General features: G+C 53.6%; 1 protein-coding gene across 6 annotated transcripts in view; it reads right to left on the bottom strand.

The window, feature by feature from the left end:
• The window catches only part of LOC140396133 (uncharacterized), a 102,478-nt gene that overhangs the window by 72,651 nt on the left and 10,359 nt on the right, over positions 1 to 19,468 (bottom strand). For 5 of the 6 annotated variants that reach the window (XR_011936459.1, XR_011936458.1, XR_011936460.1 and 2 more), the window contains one exon: positions 5,591 to 5,716. The exons of the other annotated variant lie outside the window; for it this stretch is intronic. The gene's annotated coding sequence lies outside the window, so the exon portion shown is untranslated. The remainder of the gene's footprint in view (positions 1 to 5,590; positions 5,717 to 19,468) is intronic. 6 annotated transcript variants of the gene reach the window in all.

Genomic DNA, 19,468 nt, shown 5'->3' with positions numbered 1-19,468 from the left:
GCCCCGGTCACTGTGGATGTATGCAGGGGGAACCGAACAGTGTGAAGATGCTGTTCAGGGCCTCTTATTACTGTGGCCGAGGTCAGGTCGGGGCAAGGGACAGCGAAAGGGAAGCGGGAGTACTCGTCAATGACGAACAGGAAGTACAGATTGCGGTTGGTGGACGGGAGTGGCCCCTTGAAGTCGATACTGAGGCGCTCAAAGGGGCCGGGAGGCCTTTACAGATGGGCCTTGTCTGGCCGATAGAAGTCGGTTTGCACTCCGCGCAGACTTGGCAATCCCTGGTCATGGCTCTGACCTCCTCGGTGGAGTAGGGCAGGTTGCGGGACTTAATAAAATGGACAAGCCAGGTGACCCCTGTGTGGCAGAGGTCATTGTGGAGAGCCCGCAGTCGGTCCTCCTGCGCGCTGGCGCAAGTACCACGGGACAGGGCATCTGAGGGCTCGTTGAGTTCCCCAGGACGATACTTAATATCGTAAGTGCAGGTGGAGAGTTCGATCCTCCACCTCAAGATCTTATCATTTTTAATCTTGCCACCGCTGTGCATTGTCAAACATAAAGGCTACCGACCTTTGGTCGGTGACGAGGGTGAACCTCCTACCAGCTAGGGTAGTGCCTCCAATGCCGCACAGCTTCCACAATGGCTTGCGCCTCCTTCTCGACAGAGGAGTGTCGAATCTCGGAAGCATTGAGGGTTCTAGAGAAGAAGGCTACGGCCTGCCCGCCTGGTTGAGGGGTAGCAGTCAGGGCGACGTCTGACGCATCGCTCTCTACCTGAAAAGGGATGGACTCGTCCACCGCGTGCATGGGCGGCCTTAGTGATATCGGCCTTGATGCGGCTGAAGGGCCGAGCGGGCCTCAGCCGTCGGGGGAAACGTAGTCGTCTTAATAAGTGGGCGGGCTTTGTCCGCGTAGTTGGGGACCCACTGGGCGTAGTATGAGAAAAGTCCCAGGCACAGCTTTGAGGGCCTTGAGGCTGTGGGGAAGGGGAAGTTCGTGAGGGGGCACATGCGGTTGGGGTCGGGCCCCAGGACTCCGTTTTCCACGACATAGCCGAGTATGGCTAGCCGGGTTGTGCGGAAAACGCACTTCTCCCTATTATATGTGATGTTGAGGGATTGAGCGGTTTGGAGGAACTTCTGAAGGTTGGCGTTTGTGGTCCAGCTGGTCATGGCCACAGATGGTGACATTGTCCAAGTACGGGTATGTAGCCCGCAGCCTGTACTGGTCCACCATTCGGTCCATCGTTCCCCTGGAAGACCGAGACCCCATTGGTGACGCCGAAAGGGTCCCTGAGGAAGTGGAAGAGGTCAGCCGGTTTGCTTCACAAGCCGTGTTATGGCGATCTTCCAGGTGAATCGTGAGCTGGTGGTAGGCAGACATCAGATCCACCGTAGAGAAAACCCGGTATTGCGCGATCTGGTTGACCATCTCCGCAAAGCGGGGGGAGGGGGTACGCATCCAGTTGCGGTGAACCGGTTAATGTCTGGCTGTAGTCCACCACCATCCGGTTCTTTTTCCCGGTCCTGACAACTACCACTTGAGCTCTCCATGGGCTGTTGCTGGCCTCGATGACCCCTTCTCTCAAGAGTCGCTGGACCTCGGACTTGATGAAAGGTCATATCTTGGTGCACTGTACTGCCTGCTCCTGGTGGCGATGGGCTTACAGTCGGGAGTGAGGTTCGCTAAGAGCGAGGGGGGGCGACCTTAAGGGTGCGAGGGCTACATACCGTGGGGGGTAAGGGTCCGCCGAACTTCAGGGTCAGGCTTCTGTGACTTGCATTGGAAGTCCAGTCCAAGCAGTAGAGGGGCGCAGAGGTGAGGGAGGACATACAGCTTAAAAAGGGCATACTCAGCGCCCTGTATTGTGAGGTTCGCGACACAGTACCCCCGGATCCGGACCAAATGGGATTCCGGAGGCGAGGGGAGATCGTTTGAGATGCGGGGTAGATACGCAGAGAGCAGCGCCTTAACGTTCGGGGTGTACAAAGCTCTCCTTGCTGCCGGAGTCGAAGAGTCAGGGGGTCTCGTGCCCGTTGACCCGGACGACCATCATGGAACTCCTTAGGTGCTTCCGGTCGCGACTGGTCGAGGGTGACGGCGCCAAGCTTGCGGGTAATCAGTGTAGTCGGAGGAATCTGGGTCATAAAATGGTGGCCCCCACGAGTTGCACATGTCGGATTGAGCTGAAGATGGCCGCCCCCACGAGTTGCACGTGGCTGATGACGCGTCTGAAGGGGGCGTGGGGCGTTCACAGGGCACGCAGCCAGATTATGGGTCTGTGGCTGTGAGCCATGGGTCAGACCCAGGATTTTCTTTTGTTTTCGCGAGGAGTCTTCGGCTTCCTTTCGATACTGGCCAGATAGACTCTGGCGAAGTGACCCTTTTTGCAGCAGTCGCTGCATGTCGCGGAGCGGGCTGGGCAACGCTGCCGTGGGTGGTTGGGCCCTGGCCGCAGAAGTAGCATGACGGTCCCCCGGTCTGGGCGGGGCAGCTGCATGACACAGGGCCTGTGGTGTGGCTGGGTCTGGCGACATCTGCGTCGGCGGGGCCCACGTGGGGCCTCGCTGGGTCCGTGGGGAACGCGCTGATAGGCCACCTCTAACGAGGTGGCTAGTTTTACCGTGACCTGCAGGTCGGTAGCCCCATTTTCCAGCAGTCGCTGCCTGACATAATTAGAACGGACCCCCAGCCACATAGGTGTCCCAGATCTGCAGCCATGTGCTCCTCAGCCGTCACGTCTTCATAATTACAGTTTCTGGCGAGTAGGGGTCAGGTTTTCCAGATATTCGTCCAGAGATTCTTCTGTGCGCTGTCGGCGGGTAGTGAGCAGATGCCGCTGCGAACACCTCGTTTACAGGCTTGATGAAGCGCTTCTTCAGAATCGCGACCGCTGCCTCGTACGTGGCCGCCTTTTCGATCAAAACTGAAATTCGATGGCTCATCTGGGCATGGAGGAGGTACAGCTTGCAAGCTTTGGGGATAGGCGCTTCGGAGGAGCCGAGGTAGGCCTCGAAGCAGCGGAGCCAGTGAGAGAAGATCCCCTTGGCTTCTGGGGTACGGGCATCGAAGTCGAGTTTTTATGGCTTGAGAGCGGTGTCCATAGTGACGTTTGTGTAATAAATTGATCTACCATCAATTCACAGCGAGACCATATGAAAAAGTGAATGAAGGCTTTATTACACCAAAGAACTAGCCTGCCAGTGACTTCTGTACAAATGTACGCCACCCACTGGGCGCAGAACTATATACCGTCCCGGGGGGGGGGGGGGGGGGGGGGGGGGGGGGGGGGGGGAGAAGAGCCCACCGGGGTTCCAGCTCAATCCTTAAAGGTTAAAGGTTACCCAGGCACCACATCTCCTGGTGAATACATTTTCACCACACTCCAACTAGTGGAAATAGTTTTCCTCTATCCCATCAATTCCCCTTAATAACTGGAAAATTCGATCAAATTATCCCTTAACCTTGAGGGAATACAATTAGCTTAATGTGATATCTCCAGGGAACGTTAATTGGTCTATAATTCCCCGGTTTTCCTCTCTCATGTTTTTAACTACAAGTACATTTGGAATCCAGGCAGTCCTCGGACTTACTACTCAATGGTTCCTGAATACCACGTCTTAAATTGATATGTCAGAATTCAGCACCGACTTTCCCATTGGAACAATGTTGTGAAGGGGGGGATTGGCAGAATACCCTTTCACCAAAATAACCCAGAATTTTGTAGGCAAGTAATATTGCAATATTAATGTATTTTTGTAAATAGCAATCATATTGACATTTTTTTTAAATGACATAAGCAGCATGGATAGTACTGAATACGGAGTCAGGGAGATGGGCGGCACAGAACATCGGTGTGCACGCATAAACGTTTGAACTTGTTCGCTGGCATCATGCCAGAGCGAGTGTCGTAGAGGCAAAACTGGCACCAGAAAGTCAGAACAGGGTATCAATCTATCAACGGCGGAAGTGCCATTCTTCATAACTGAAACATCGTAATGCCGAGCGCTGCCTGTACGTTAGAACAAAGATCAAGGGAAAATTCAGCACAGAAACAGGCCCTTCAGCCCTCCAAGCCTGCTTCGACCATGCTGCCCGTCTAACCTAAAACCTTCCACACTTCTGGGGTCGTATTCCTCCATCCGATTCATGTATTTGTCATGTAAATGTCGCTATCGTGCCTGCTTCCACCAACACATCCGGCTGGGAGTTCCAGGTACCCACCACCCTTGGTGCAAAAAACCTTCCCTTGCACATCTCCTCTAAACTTTGCCCCTCGCATCTTAAACCTATGTCCCCTATTAACTGGCTCTTCCACCCTGGAAAAGAACTTCTGACTATCCACTCTGTCCTTGCCCCTCAAGATTTTCTAATTTTCTATCAGGTCACCCCTCATCCTCCATTGTTCCAGTGGGAACAAACAGAGTTTATCCAACCTTTCCTCATAACTAATGCCATCCATACTGGGCAACATCCTGGTAAACCTCTTCTGTACCGTCTCCAAAGCCTCCACATCCTCCTGGTAGTGTGGTGCCCAGAATTGATCACTATGGGTGAGATTCTCCCAAAACAGTTCTAAGTTAATTTATGCCGGGTTTTTTTTAGGGAGTTTCCTGCCCACTGCTATTCAATGACGTTAGTCACTTGCTTGCGCCCTGGGAAGTTTCTCACCAGTTTAGCCCACACAGCACTTGGGAGCTGAACTCATCCCGATCTCTAAATGAACTTGTGGATCCGCCATCCCCCCCCCCCCCCCCTACACATTGGCAATGTCAATGTCACCCCCGCACACATGGACACTACCACACCCCCTCCCATCCCAAGTGAGGACAACCTGCTATGGGGTCCCTCCCCTTCAGGCCTCCCCTCCCCAAGCCCCCTTACAGCATCCCCTCCCTTTTAGGATCCCCACCTATTACCCATCACCCCGAGCCTCCCAGAGGCCCTACTTACCTGTCCTGCACTCCCCCACCTTTCAACCCCCCTCCACCCTTGTTTCAAGGGCATGCCCCCTCCCCTCGCCCCTGACCCTTGGTAGTTCCACCTTGGCACCCAGGCAGTACTCCTGCCAGCTTAACAGTGCCACCCAGGCACCTTGGCGGTGTCAGGGTGGCAGTGCCAAGGTGCCCACGTTCCAGGGGGAAAGTCATGGAGCCACATTGCACTGACCCTGACCATCCTGGGGTCTCCGATGGCCCGGGAGACAACCCGGGTGCCGTTCCGCCTGGTCCATGTTTGTGTGGACCAGCACTGATCGGCGCCCGGCTGCAGCCTCCCTGCGGAGGCCGGTAAATCGATGGAGGCCGGTGGATCCCGCGCAGGTAGGTCTTAAGTAGGTTTAAGACCTACTTTCGCGAGTGTCATTCGGTCCCGCCCATTCGGGGTGGAGTTCCGACTCCCAATGTATCGCAGGACTCCCGCAAGACACGGAGGCTGACAGGAGGCTCGCTGCAGGCCATTCCTGTTTTTCTCTGGCCGCGTTGTGCTCTCGCTTGAGCGCAACGCAGCCGGAAAATCACACTCTATACTCCAAGTGTAGCCAAGCTGCAGCATGACAATTTTTATATCCAACATGTTGTTATATTATTACCTGTTATGAGGAGACGCGGAGCGTTACCAGTGTAATCGTTAGCTATTGGTCCATTTTCCGTGAAATAATATCGGTTACTGGTGGAAGCAGGCTTTGTTCTACCATCCGTTTCTCCTTTTCATTGCCCTTTATGAGGAGACACACATGTTTTTAACGTTGCTTTAAATACAAAATGAAGGCACATATGGCAAAATGTAGGAAATATGGTTAAACAACCTCAGTAGATCTGATTTGGTTTAATCACGTCTCCTCGCAGATCTCTAACTTCGACCACAGTGACTTTCCTGAGTAAATTAGATCAAAGATAAGCAGCAATGGTTGCAGAGATAAGAGTGGAATATGGAGACGATAATTAGACAATAGTCTAGTATATTTACTAAAACAGAGGGCTCTAATGCAAAACTCAGTTAGGAGCTTTACCGTCAAGGGGAGGTACCAAGAACAGTCTGGGAAGGGAGGGAATCATATCATAGAATTTACAGTGCAGAAGGAGGCCATTTGGCCCATCGAGTCTGCACCGGCTCTTGGAAAGAGCACCCTACCCAAGGTCAACACCCCCACCCTATCCCCATAACCCAGTAACCCCACCCAACACTAAGGGCAATTTTGGACACTAAGGGCAATTTATCATGGCCAATCCACCTAACCTGCACATCTTTGGACTGTGGGAGGAAACCGGAGCACCCGGAGGAAACCCACGCACACACGGTCTCTCACAATACCCAAGTAGTTCTTTACATTTGAATTTAATAGATACAAGACTGGTGTGCAAGCTCTGTCGAGTCATCTAGACTGGAAATGTTAGCTCCGATTTCTCTCTCTCTCTCCACAGATGTTGTCGGACCTGCTGAGATTGCCCAGCATTTTCTAAGCTCCAGAGATTTTGTTTCAGATTCGGGCATCCACAGTAATTTGCTTTTATACAAGCTCTGTATGTTGCCTCAAGATCAATGTTTTGAAGCAATAATATCGATAATTGTCAAAATTACCACCTCTACAAAATCCACAATTAAAAGGTTTAGGGATGATTTATCACCCTCCTTCCTCCCAACATGGTTTTATTCTCCGCAGTCTCACCTCCTCACACTTCGATGAATGCTCCATATGCGAGCTTCACCAGTATTCACCTGATAAGATATAATCTTAGTTCCTGCCCTCATCAATGTCTGATGACCATTTACTGCCGGGGTCACTCAATACTGATCAGGATCAGGAATGCCTGATGTTCCCTCTCCCTATTCCAGGATCAAGAAGCTCGACAACATCCAGGACAAAGCAGCCTCTGCTTGGCATTTCATTCATTATCTTAAACCAGGGGCTCCTAATCTGGGTTCCCCAGAACCCGGATCATCCTTGGTGTCCCCCGGTAGACCAGGCGGATCGATCAATTGAGTTTTGTGCTAAACCCAGCTTATTCAATCAGGGGCTGACTTCTCCAGCCCCTGGTTGGAAGAGCTGGAAACAGCACAAAACTTAATTTATTGATCAGCCTGGCTTTGTTCAGGTGCCTTGGCCTGGTACAACTGAATTCCCTGTTAAATGTGAAAGGGCATACTCCTGTCCCAAAGTAGAACGTTAAACATTTTTTAATTTTTCCAATTAAGGGGCAATTTAGCCTGGCCAATCCACCTAACTTGCACATCTTTGGGTTGTGGGGGTGAGGCCCACACAAACACGGGGAGAATGTGCAAACTCCGCGCGGACAGTGATCCAGAGCCGGGATTCGACCTCGGCGCCGTGAGGCAGCAGTGCTAACCACTTAAACTTTACTGGTTTAGCACAGTGGGCTAAATAGTTGGCTTGTAATGCAGAACAATGGCAGCAGTGTGGGTTCAATTCCCGTACCAGCCTCCCCGAACAGGCGCCGGAATATGGCGACTAGGGGATTTCACAGTAACTTAATTGAAGCCTACTTGTGACAATAAGCGATTATTATTATTAATAAACAATGTCAGTCACTTAGTCAGGAGGGTCAAACTGGCTAATATTGATGGCAGATTAAAAGATATGGCTGTAGATAAATAGAGTTACATTTACAGAAACAATTCAAAATGTTCAATGAAAAATGCGATGCCCAATTCTCTTTTTTCCAATGAAGGAGCAAATTTAGTGTGGCCAATCCACCTACACTGCACGTTTTTGATTTGTGGGGGTGAGACCCACGCAGACACGGGAACAGTGGCCCGGGGCCAGAATCAAACCCGGGTCCTCGGTGCCGTGATGCAGCAGTGCTAACCACTGCACCACCGTGCTGTCCCAGGAAATACAAACTTTTGGGAACAAAATCTGCAAGAAAATCCATTGGTCACTTACTCCTTTAATCTAAGTAAAGTGGCTTATAATATTGTGGTGAAGAATAGCACCAATTCAGAAGAATGTGAGCATTTTGGAAACCAAAGAGCTACCAAATGTTGGTTGGTACCACTGGAGGAGCGGGGGGTGGGGGAGAGAGAGAGAGAGAGAGAGAGAGAGAGAGAGAGAACTAGCCTGGATTAGAAAAACAGGTAGTAAGAGCTTCCAAAAAGGGGTGTAGCTGAAATATACATTTATCCCCTGGAGGCAGACACAGGAGAAATTATCATGGGGAATGAGGAAATGGCAAAGACATTGAACAAATATTTTAATGTCTGTCTTCACAGCAGAATACACAAATTACATACCAGAAATAGACGTAGCCTAGGGGAGAAGAGTGAGGAAATCGAGATAATTAACATCACCTGAGAAAAGGGACTGGAGAAGCTCGAGGGACTAATATACAACAAATCCCAAGGACTGATGGTCTACATCCGAGTATTCTAAGAGATAGCTGCAGAGATGGTGGAGGTGTTAGTTATATTTTCCAAAATTCCCTCGATTCTAAAATGGTCCTGATGGATTAGAAGTTGGCAAATGTAACACTACTTTTCAAAAGAGGAGGGAGGTGGAAAGCAGGGAACTAGAGGCCAGTTAGTCTGACATCAATCATCAGGAAAGAGTTTGAATCTATTCTTAATGCGCTGAGGAAAAGCAAAAAAAATTGTGTTTGACAAATTTATTGGAGATTTCTGAGGATGTAATTGTAAGGTAGATAAGCAGGAAGCAGTAGATTCAGTGCGCTTGGATTTCCAAAAAGCAGTCAGTACAATGCCACTCAAAAAGGTGAATATACAAGATGGAGTCGGAGATAATATTAGATATGTAGAGGATAGAGGGCGGCACAGTGGTCAGCACTGCTGTCTCACAGCGCCAGGGACCAGGGATCAATTGTCCCAATGTCTGCGTGGGTTTCCTCCGAGTGCTCTGTTTCTAGACTGTTCTCTGACCATGTGACTACATACATTACTCAGTGGGCGGTGCCACTCTCTAGCCTCATATTGACCCTTGCTCTGCCGAGCATCTTACATAATACATGCAGGCACATACGACAATACAACAGTCTTAGGTTTTGACAGTTCTTTCACAATCTGGGTCTGTCACGTGTGAGGGAATGATCATGTTGCTCTGTTTCTGGTACATAGGTCATGTGATTAAGTTTCTTCTCTTTCCAACATTTCAATTCAGCATCTTTTTCATCCACCATTTTAGTTCTTGGTTAGCACTGCTGCCTCACAGCTCCAGGGGCACGGGTTCAATTCCAACTTTGGGTGACTGTCAGTGTGGAGTCTGCACTTTCTCCCTGTGTCTGTGTGGGTTTCCTCCAGGTGCTCCGGTTTTCTCCCACAGTCTAAAGATGTGCAGGTTAGGTGGATTGGCCATGATAAATTGTCCTTTTGTGTCCAAAGGTTAGGTGGGTTATGGGGCTACAGGGATAGGGTAGGGAGTCGGCCTAGTTAGAGTGCTCTTTCAGAGAGCTGGTAAAGACTTGAAGGGCTGAATGGCCTCCTTCTGCATTGTAGGGATTCTATGATTGTGCTTTTCCATTTGTGTGGCCACTTCAGCAGTCTGGTTCTGGCACGTCATCTCCGTTTCTTTTTCGTCTGATTCCTAATTCTGCGTCAATTTCAATGTTTTCACCTCTTCGGTTAATTTCTCATCCCTTCTCCGAGCTCTTATTCTCCCGATTAATTCTTCACTGGGCTTGGGCGAAATTCTCCGTTATCAGCGGAAAGTCCGCCGATCGGCGCAAAAAACGGCGCAAATCCCACTTGCGTCACGTCATAAAAATGGGACGATAGCCTCCGGCCCGAAATGGGCTAGCAGCGACGTAACGGGATCCGCGCTTGCGCAGTGGTTCCGCCGTGCAGCGTCATACGCGCTGCACGGCGTGACGGCTCATAAGGCCGCGCAGCTCCCCCCCACCCGACCGGAACACCCGAACGCAACACCCGACTGGATGGCTGGCCGTCGCTCAGCCCCGAGGTTCGAGTCACGCGATGTGGAGGCGCTCCTGGACGCGGTGGAGCAGAGGAGGGACGCCCTGTAGCCCGGGCACGGCCGCAGAGTTGCCCCACGCCACAGCCGGCGTCTGTGGAGGGAAGTGGCAGAGGCCGTCACCGCTGTGGCCCTGACACCACGGACAGGCACCCAGTGCCACAAGAAGGTGAGGCCTCAGAGCAGGCAGGGTGAGCCTCCCCATATCCCCTTTCCCATATCCCCCCCTCCCCCATATCCCCCCCCTACCCCATATCCCCCCTACCCCATATCCACCCTCCCCCATATCCCCCATCCCCCCTCCCCATATCCCCCATATCCCCCCTCCCCCATATCCCCCCTCCCCATATCCCCCATATCCCCCCTCCCCCATGTCCCCCACATCCCCCCTCCCCCATATCCCCCCTCCCCCATATCCCCCCCTCCCCCATATCCCCCATATCCCCAAGTGAATCCAGCCCTAACCTTAACCTCTGCAATGCACGCGCAACCGATGGCGTGCATTCATATACCTGCCTAACACTGTTGCCTTTTACCCCTGCCACCATCACCCCCCCCCCCCCCCCACAGGAGAAGCGCGCACACAACAATAGGGAGCATGTGAGGACTGGAGGAGGGCCCGCTGATGAGAGGCCACTGACCGTACACGAGGAAAGGGCCCTGGAACTGGCTGGCGGACCTGAGGACCGGGAGGTTGCTGATGCAGAGGTCGGGGGCCCACGAGCAAGTGAGCCACCAACAGCCCGTCCCCATATCCCCCCTCCCCTATATCCCCCTCCCCCGTATCACCTGATCACTGCCTGATGTCTAACCATGCATGCTTCATTGTGTATCGCAGGACCAAACGTCCAGGCACCCATCCCCGCAGATGCACACCGCCCGCAGGATGCCCCTCGGAGACCACGGGAGACCCGGACCCTCCAGCATGCGGCGCCCGCAGGATGCCCCTCGCACACCACGGGAGACGGAGAGACCCGGACTCTCCAGCATGCGACGCCCGCAGGATGCCCCTCGCACACCACGGGAGACGGAGAGACCCGGACCCTCCAGCATGCGACGCCCGCAGGATGCCCCTCGCACACCACGGGAGACGGAGAGACCTGGAACAACAGGGAGACGACACCCCCGCCACGTGCGGGAGCGACCACCCAGCGATGAGGGGGGCAGCCACAGGCCCCCGTCACATCCGAGCCAGGACACCACTGCCCAGGACACCCCTACCCGGGACAGCACTACCCGGGACAGCACTACCCGGGACAGCACTACCCAGGACACCCCTACCTGGGAAGACGAAATACCGGACAGTGACTCAGAGTGGATGGGTGGAGACGAACCCCCACCCCAAAGTGCCATGGAGTCAGAGTGGGACGAAGAGCACGACACAACGCCACTGCTGTCACCAACACCCTCCACCATCGCAGAAACACTCACCACGGTTGGGCACTTTAGTGATGAGGCGTCTGGTACACTCACTGGTGCGCACAACACAGCCGTCCCGGTACAGCAGGTGGAGGTAGGAGCAGCAGAGGGACCGGGCGGTCGGAGGGCAGCCCAGGCCAAGCGAACATCTGCCGCCCAGATGGATCCCCGTTCCTGCAGTTACCACACCCACACATAGATCCGATGCAACCACCGACACGGAGACGAGCGAATAGGGTGACGGGTGGCTTGCGGCGGCTGCGGTCGCAGGTGGAGGAGTCCACCCGCGTCCAGGAGCTGGGAGTGGTCCCGGTCATGCATGCCACCCAGGCTGACACCGCACGGGTGGCGTCCGCGGTGGAGGCAATGGGTGCGATGGTGTCAGACATGGGGAACGGTTTGCGAGGCCTGGGGCCTTCCGTGCAGGCGGCGTCTGTGGCCCAGGAAATGGCTGCCCTCTCACAGGAGGCCATGAGCCAGTGCCAGCGCCAGATGGCAGAGGCGCTCAACGCCATAGCCCATAGTCTCAGCAGGCCATGGCCCAGTCTCAGCAGGCCATGGCCCAGTCTCAGCAGGCCATAGCCCAGTCTCTGCAGGCCATGGCCCAGTCTCTGCAGGCCATGGCCCAGTCTCAGCAGGCCATGGCCCAGTCTCAGCAGGCCATCGCTGAGGGCATCGGCGCCAGTGGCCATGTGCGAGCCAGCGCCGCACTGTCACAGACAGGGTTTGACAACCCCCTGGGCTCCATGGCTGCAAACCTGCAGACCCCTGTCGATACCAGCGCGGGCCTCCAGGACTGGCAGCGCCAGATGTCGGGGGCGCGTCGGATGGCCAGTCCGTTCGCATCCCCCACCCATGTAGAGGCCTGGGGGCCATCGGGCACCCCGAGGGAGGAGGAGGTGGTGTGGTCGGTCCCGGCTCCCTCTGCAGGGGAGGTCCCGGTACACCGCGACACCTCGGACTCCCCCCCCTTCCGTCCCAGGTGCATCGGGTGGGCAACGGGCAGGACAGGCTGGCAGCTCGCCATCCCAGTCGCCCGGGCCGCAGCCTGGCCCATCTAGGCCAGGACGCCCCAGGAAACGGCCGCCAAAGGGATCCAGTGTCAGAGGGCAGGAATCACAGGAGTCCACCTCCAGTTCTGCTGTACCGTCTGGGGAACCACGTAGACGTAGTCAAAGGGCCCGTAAGGCCAAACAATTAGACACTGAGTAAGTTGGCACGGGTGCAGGGCACAGATGAGTTTTAGGGGCTAGGGCACGTGCATGAACTCCTTTGGTTATTAAAGTCAATGTTACACCTACCGAAGCTGCCTTTGTGCTCTGTCCAAAGTGTGCGGGCGTGTCATGTACGTTGAGCACAAGTGTGTGTGTGACGGGTGGTCTTACCCCAGGTGAGTCTGCCCCCTTCTCCCTGGGCCGCCATCAACATCCCCCGCCGGGGGCAGAGGACGGGACCGTGCGCTGCAGTGTCACAGCCGCATGCAGGGATGGTCCGGGTGGATGGTGGTCCTGTGGCCATGGGTCAGACATAGTCCAACGATGTAGAGCCAGGAGCTCATCGCAGGGCGGGTTGTCATCATCCTCCATGGCCTGCGATAGACACGCGTCCACCCGCAACTGGGTGAGCCCGGCCCGTTGTGCCGCCGGTGGATCGGCAATGGGAGGGGGGGGGGGGGGGTGCATGCGGGTGGGGTGTGTGGGGTTGGGGAGGGGGGTGAGGGTGCTGGGTGGGTGGATGGGTGGGGGTGTGGGTGATCGGCTGTTGCCATGGTGTGCGGTCTGTGGCCATACTACCCGATTCCCACGCCCATCTAGTCAGTGAAGCGGGCGGCTATCAGTCTGTCCCGTGCCCGCTGGGCCAGCCGGTAACGGTGGACAGCCACCCGCCTGTGTCTAGCCCGTCTGCCCTGACCATTGCCCCCATCCCCCTCATCTGGGAAGGACTGGGCCTCTTCCTGCTGCTCCTCCACTCCGCCCTCCTCTGCCTGCGGCACATCGCCCCTCTGCTGGGCTATGTTGTGCAGGACGCAGCACACACCACATGCGGCCGACCCTATCTGACCGATACTGGAGGGCGCCCCCAGAGAGGTCCAGGCACCTGAAACGCATCTTCAGCACGCCAAAGCACCTCTCGATCACTCCCCTTGTCGCTACATGGGCATCATTGTAGCGGTTCTCCGCCTCATTGCGTGGCCTCCGTATAGGCGTCATCAGCCACGATCGCAATGGGTAGCCCCTGTCGCCCAGCAACCAGCCCCTCAGCCGGGGATGGCGTCCCTCGTACATGCCGGGGATGGATGACCGCGACAACACGAATGAGTCGTGTACACTGCCTGGGTGACGGGCGCAGACGTGCAGGATCATCATGCGGTGGTCGCAGACCACCTGTACGTTCATCGAATAGGTCCCCTTCCTATTAGTGAATACGGCCCTGTTATCTGCACGTGTCCGCACGGCGACGTGCATCCCATCGATCGCGCCCTGGACCATGGGGAACCCGGCAACGGCAGAGAAGCCCACGGCCCGGGCATCTTGGCTGGCCCGGTCCACGGGGAAGCGGATGTAGCGGTGCGCCATGGCATAAAGGGCATCTGTCACTGCCCGGATGCACCGATGTCTGCGATATGCCGGACAGGTCCCCACTCGGTGCCTGGAATGACCCCGTTGCATAAAAGTTCAGGGCCACCGTAACCTTGACGGACACGGGGAGAGGGTGTCCCCCGCCAGTGCCACGCGGTGACAGGTGTGCCAGCAGGTGGCAGATGTGTGCCACGGTTTCCCGGCTCATCCGGAGCCTCCTCCTGCATTCCCGGTCCGTGAGGTCCTGGTATGACTGCCGGGGCCGGTACACACGGGGCGCCCTCGGTGCCTCCGTTGCCGTGGGACCGCGACGTCCTCCTCCCCCTCCTCGTCCTGTCGGTCAGGTGTCCCTCCAGCCTGCGCGGCTGCCGCCTGCCCCTCTGCGGCAGCCTGCGCCGCCTCTCTGGCACGCTCCTCATCCTCCTCCTCATCCAGGGCAACATAGACATGAGCGGCTGCCACCACGGTGGCCAACATCGCTGGATGGTCTGAACACATGACGGCCTGGTGGGGGGGGGGGGGGGGGGGGGGGGAACGACGACATGTCATCATTGCCCATATCCCCTCCTCCCCCCAGCCAGGTGGCATGGACCGCATGGGTCCAACTGTTGGAGGCTGGCACCTGGCCAGGTGGACCAACTCATTTGCCCTCCCATCACCCTCCTCGGCACGGACCCCCTCCACAACCTCCACCCCAGCACGGACCCCCCCCAACCCCCAACCTCCACCCCAGCACAGACCCCCCCCCAACCCCCAACCTCCACCCCAGCACAGACCCCCCCCCAACCTCCACCCCGGCACGGACCCCCTCCACAACTTCTACCCCAGCACGGAACCCCCCCCCAACCCCCAACCTCCACCCCGGCACGGACCCCCCCCCAACCCCCAACCTCCACCCCGGCACGGACCCCCCCCAACCCCCAACCTCCACCCCGGCACGGACCCCCCCCAACCCCCAACCTCCACCCCGGCACGGACCCCCCCAACCCCCAACCTCCACCCCGGCACGGACCCCCTCCAACCCCCAACCCAGCACGGACCCCCTCCAACCCCCAACCTCCACCCCGGCACGGACCCCCTCCCGGCACTCCCCCGGAGCCCAGCCTACTCTAACCACCCCCCCCCCCGCCGCACACACACACACACAAGCCGAGACACACCTCTCCTCAGGCAATCAGTCTGCGGCCACACCATTTCCTGCCCAGAGCCAACCCCCCAGGCCGTCACTCACCTCCTCGCTGGTCGGCGTGAGCCTGGAGCACCGGGTCACGCCGATGAAAAGGAGGTTTGATTCACGTCGACGTGAACGGTCATCACGTCGACGGGACTTCGGCCCATCCGGGAGGGAGAATATCGGCAGGCCGAAAATCGGCTGCCTTGCGCAGACCAGTGACATTCTCCGCGGCAGCGGCGCCATTAACGCCCCGCCGACTTTTCTCCCTTCGGAGACTTCGGCGGGGCGGGGGCGGGATTCACGGCGGCCAACGGCCATTCTCCGACCCGGCGGGGGGTCGGAGAATGACGCCCCTTGTTCTTATTTTCAAGCTGCTTTTTCCATGGAGTGGTCATTAATTTTTCCAACTTGTAATTTCATTTTCCATAAGACCATACGACATAGGAGCAGAATTAGGCCACTCGGCCCATCGAGTCTGCTCCGCCATTCAATCATGGCTGATATTTTTCTCATCCCCATTCTCCTGCCTTCCCATAACTCCTGATCCCCTTATTAATCAAGAACTTATCTATCTCTGTCTTAAAGACGCTCAGTGATTTGACCTCCACAGCCTTCTGCGGCAAAGAGTTCCACAGATTCACCACCCTCTGGCTGAAGAAATTCCTCCTCATCTCTGTTTTAAAGGATCGTCCCTTTAGTCTGAGATTGTGTCCTCTGCTTCTAGTTTTTCCTACAATGGGAAACATCCTCTCCATGTCCACTCTATCCAGGCTTCCAGTAAGATACAATAAGATCCCCCCTCATCCTTCTACACCCCAATGAGTACAGACCCAGAGTCCTCAACCGTTCCTCATACGACAAGCTCTTCATTCCAGGTATCATTCTTGTGAACCTCTTCAGGACCCTTTCCAAGGCCAGCACATCCTTCCTTAGATACGGAGCCCAAAACTGATCACAATACTCCAAATGGGGTCTGACCAGAGCCTTATATGGCCTCAAAAGTACATCCCTGGTCTTGTATTCTAGCCCTCTCGACATGAATGCTAACATTGAATTTGCCTTCTGTTATTTAAAATATGGAAAGATGTGTCATTTGAAACATGGAAGTCTGGCAATATCTGGTCTGAGAGAAACATGAGAGGATACAGGGAAAGCTCCCACAAAGGGTTAACAGCAGCTGCAAAGAGCAGGATTGTAAAATGCAGATATCCTTGGTCAAGCAGGCTTAGCAAACAAGACAAACAGGATTTTGAATGAAGCCAAAAACAATGGCTCACACCTTCATTGAAAGTAACTATCTTAGTGAGCAGCTGGAAAAGAATGGATGAGGTTCAGTTGAATTTGGTGATGATTCTAGGTGTGAAAATTTGCTAATACCAGGTAAATGAAAGAAAACTGGAGACTATCAGTCTACGAGAAACATAATTCAAAGCCAAAATCAAAGTCAAAATTATGAGCTGAGGACACATTTGGAAAATAAAACTATAGAAATGACAGGAATTAAAAGTAACACCTCTTGAAGTCAAAGCATTTTGAACATCACAAAGGACACAATGTAATCAGATCTATGAGATGAAGTCATGTCAAAATGAATACTTAGTTGGATTAGAAGGTTTAGATCAAAGATACTTTTTACAATCAAAGTGAAAAAAGTTACTTTCAATAAAGTCATAAAAACTAGATAACTGTTAGAAAAATATATAAACCCGAAGAAAGGGAACAGCAGCCAGAACCAGAACTCAGAGAGAGGCGGAGAAGCATAGTCAGATTACAGTCAGCTCGGCCATGGGAAAGAGACAGGGCAGAGCAGCCGAGCCAAAATAGCTAATACATCTAAGGAAGACTAGAATTTAAAGAATAGGCAGAGTCAGCTCAGAGATAACCAGCAGAGCTAGCTCTCACAGCTCGGTACATGGGAATGATAGGACATAGCAATCGAGCTCATCAGCGAATACATCTAAAGAAGACCAGACTTTAAAGAAGATTGATTGTCAAGTTGGACCTGAAGGTCCCTTCAACCAATCAGAAGGATCCAGAAGCAAGATCATTTTACCTTTCTGTAAGGACAGTAATTGCAGCTTTTAAAAGAAAAAAATATAATAATAAAATAACTTAATTTGACCTGAAATAGTGGTTATTCCAAAGTCTACTTTACTTACTTAGCAATGCGGGACCCAGGATTGATGCTACTAAGTAGTAAGTAGATGAAATCTTCGGTGAAGGTATGGGTTATACCGGGGGATAACTTGAAAATATAGTTTGACCTGAATAGCACCCACTGAAGGATGTATCGGAGTCGGGGAGTGAGAATCCCTGTTCACCATTTAGAATGTCGGCCCTTTTTGGTATAGGGGGAATTCTAAGAATAGTGGTGAGTTTTCAAAAACACTTCCTAACTGCTGACTGAACCTACACGTGAACCTCAAGTTAATCGTGAACAAGGACCCCCAGGTCCCTTTGTACTTATGATTTACCTAAGCATTTCCTCATTTAGAAAATAGTCTATGCCTCCATTTCTCCTTCCAAAGTGCATAACCTCACACTTTTCCACATTGTATTCCACCTACCACTTCTTTGCCCACTCTCCTAGCCTGTCCCAAGTCCTTCTGCAGCCCACCGGCTTCCTCAATACTACATGTCCCTCTACAGATCTTTGTATCATCTGTAAACAGTGCCTTCAGTTCTTTCTTCCAGATCATTAATGTATATTGTGAAAAGTTGTGGTCCCAGCACTGACCTCTGAGGCACACCACTAGTCACCCGCTGCCATCCTTTATCCCCTCTCTCTGCCTTCTGCCAGTTAGCCATCCTCTATCCATGCCAGGATCTTACCTTTCACACCATGGGCTCTTAACTTATTTAACAGTCTCCTATGTGGCACATAGGGCAGCATGGTAGCATAGTGGTTAGCGCAGTTGCTTTACAGCTCTAGGGTCCCAGGTTCGATTCCCGGCTGGGTCACTGTCTGTGCGGAGTCTGCACGTCCTCCCCGTGGCTGCGTGGGTTTCTTCCAGGTGCTCCGGTTTCCTCCACAGTACAAAGATGTGCGGGTTAGGTAGATTGGCCATGCTAAATTGCCCTTAAGTGTCCAAAAAGGTTAACTGGGGGTTACAGGGTTACGGGGATAGAGTAGATAAGTAGGCTTGAGTAAGGTGCTCTTTGTAAGGGCCGGTGCAGATTCGATGGGTCGAATGGCCTCCTGCACTGTAAATTCTATGATTCTACCTTGGCAAAGGCCTTCTGGAAATCTAAATAAATCACGTCCACTGGTTCTCCTATGTCTAACTAAGAACTAACAGATTTGTCAGACATAACCTTCCCTTGACGAAGCCGTGCTGACTCAGTCCTATTTTAGCATGCACTTCCAAGTACTCCGTGATTTCATCTTCAATAATGGACTCTTAAAATCTTACCAATGACCGAAGTCAGGCTAACCGGCCTATAATACCCCGTCTTTTGCCTCCCTCCCTTCTTAAACAGTGGTGTTACATTAGCCACTTTTCAGTCCTCTGGGACCCTTTCTGCCTCCAGTGATTCCTGAAAGATCACCACCAAAGCCTCCACAACTTCCTCAGCTATCTCTTTTAGAACCCTGGGGTGTAGTCCATCCGGTCCAGGTGACTTATCCAGACCTTTCAGTTTTCCCAGAACCTTCTCCTTAGTGACGGTCACTGCACTCACCTCTCCCCTGATTTTACCGGAGCTCTGGCATCCCACTGGTGTCTTGAACAGAACATAGAACATACAGTGCAGGAGGCCATTCGGCCCATCGAGTCTGCACCGACCCACTTAAGCACTATCCCCGTACCCCAATAACCTCTCCTAACCTTTTTGGTCACTAAGGGCAATTTATCATGGCCAATCCACCTAACCTGCACGTCTTTGGACTGTGGGAGAAAACCGGAGCACCCGGAGGAATCCCACGCAGACACGGGGAAAACGTGCAGACTCCGCACAGACAGTGTCCCAGCGGGGAATTGAACCTGGGTCCCTGGCGCTGTGAAGCCACAGTGCTAATCACTTGTGCTACCGTGCTGCCCCTCTTGCACATGAAGACTGATGTAAAGTAACTAATCAGTTCCTCTGCCATTTCTTTGTTTCCTATTATTATTCCTCCAGCCACATTTTCCAGTGGTCCAATGTCTATTTTTGCCTCCCTTTTACCGTTTATATATATTGAAAAAAAAATTCCAACTATATTATTCTCCAGGTTTGCTGTCTGTCATTTCATCTTGCTGTTCCAATTCTTCTCGAGAGCTTTCATTCTTTTAGCTCATTTCTCTTCATGCTCAATAGTTTCTTTTGAAGTCTTTAATTTGTGTTTCCTCCGAGGAGAATCAATCATGTTTTTACCGG

This window comes from Scyliorhinus torazame, chromosome 19 (genome assembly GCF_047496885.1).
Source record: "Scyliorhinus torazame isolate Kashiwa2021f chromosome 19, sScyTor2.1, whole genome shotgun sequence".
Taxonomy (NCBI): domain Eukaryota; kingdom Metazoa; phylum Chordata; class Chondrichthyes; order Carcharhiniformes; family Scyliorhinidae; genus Scyliorhinus; species Scyliorhinus torazame.
The sequence above is the reverse complement of the archived record's forward strand: the minus strand, read 5'-3'. Positions and strand labels throughout refer to the sequence as shown.